Here is a 1,142-nt window from a genome sequence, read left to right as displayed (position 1 = left end):
GATCAATGAGTTAATTTGCATGAAAACGGGAATAAAAAGCTAAATTTTAATAGATCATTTTTTATGAATTGGAGACTTTCGATGATTTTTAGTGAATTGTTCAGTCGTGAATTGTCCTTCGCTTTCAACGAGATCTAATTGTAAGTGGTATCTCCGATTTTAGCTCGATCGAATCGATCGGCGGATATGAATTAGACCGGATATATCGAGGACCGACAACTGGCCTGATATCGAGCGTGCAGCTATTGTAAATGAACTTACAGCTCCATATTAAAACACGTAGATGACATAGATTATATACATTATTAACACTTATTAGTTACTACGCTGACACAGCCGTGCTTTTGTACTTAGATATTTATTCACCGCATTTTTACGAGGATTGATAGGAGGCGTAGGTTAACACTACTCGGCGTAGCTGTGCACATTGAAGGGCGAGCACTAAACCATAACTTATAAGTGCGATGTACGCTAATTTGTAGAAATAAAGCAACAAGAGAGATTAAAATCTGTTGTATTTAATCCCCCCCCCCCTCGTTCCTAATTTCCCGGAAATTGACATTTTTAAAGTTATATTACAAATTGTTACAGTAAATCTATTTATTGTTACAGTATAGAATTGGTTAGGCTCAGTTTGTAATTAAATTTGAATAAAGTATGAAGACATTTGTGATTTGGAAATAAGGTTTCAGGTAAAATAAACGTTTATATGAATTTCTTCGTGTTATTTTTGGCCTAAAATATATATCATTTTATTTAGATATATTATTTAAATATTTTATGTTAAATATATTTATCTTAAATATATTATTATTACGTTACGTAAAAATATTGCTATCTTACTTTATCACATGTTTCATTTTAATTTATAACGTATTCGGCTTAATGATGAATCATTTCAATTCATAAATTCGTTTAGGATAGTCGTTTGATCGCAACTTTCTCGGTTAATCAGGATATAATCTCTCAATTGTAAGGAAATTAAATTTTTAAAGATATAAGAATTTTGTACTAAAAAGCCTAGTAAATCCAGCCAAATTTGCAGGACTGTGCGACCGAGGTCTACATGCGGAGTCTTATCTTTCTCGCTTTTTCAAGTGATATTTGCAACGATACACGCATAGCGAAATGAAATAGTACGC

Source organism: Trachymyrmex septentrionalis, unplaced genomic scaffold (assembly GCF_001594115.1).
Source record: "Trachymyrmex septentrionalis isolate Tsep2-gDNA-1 unplaced genomic scaffold, Tsep1.0 scaffold51, whole genome shotgun sequence".
Classification (NCBI taxonomy): Eukaryota; Metazoa; Arthropoda; class Insecta; order Hymenoptera; family Formicidae; genus Trachymyrmex; species Trachymyrmex septentrionalis.
Note: the sequence above shows the minus strand (reverse complement) of the source record.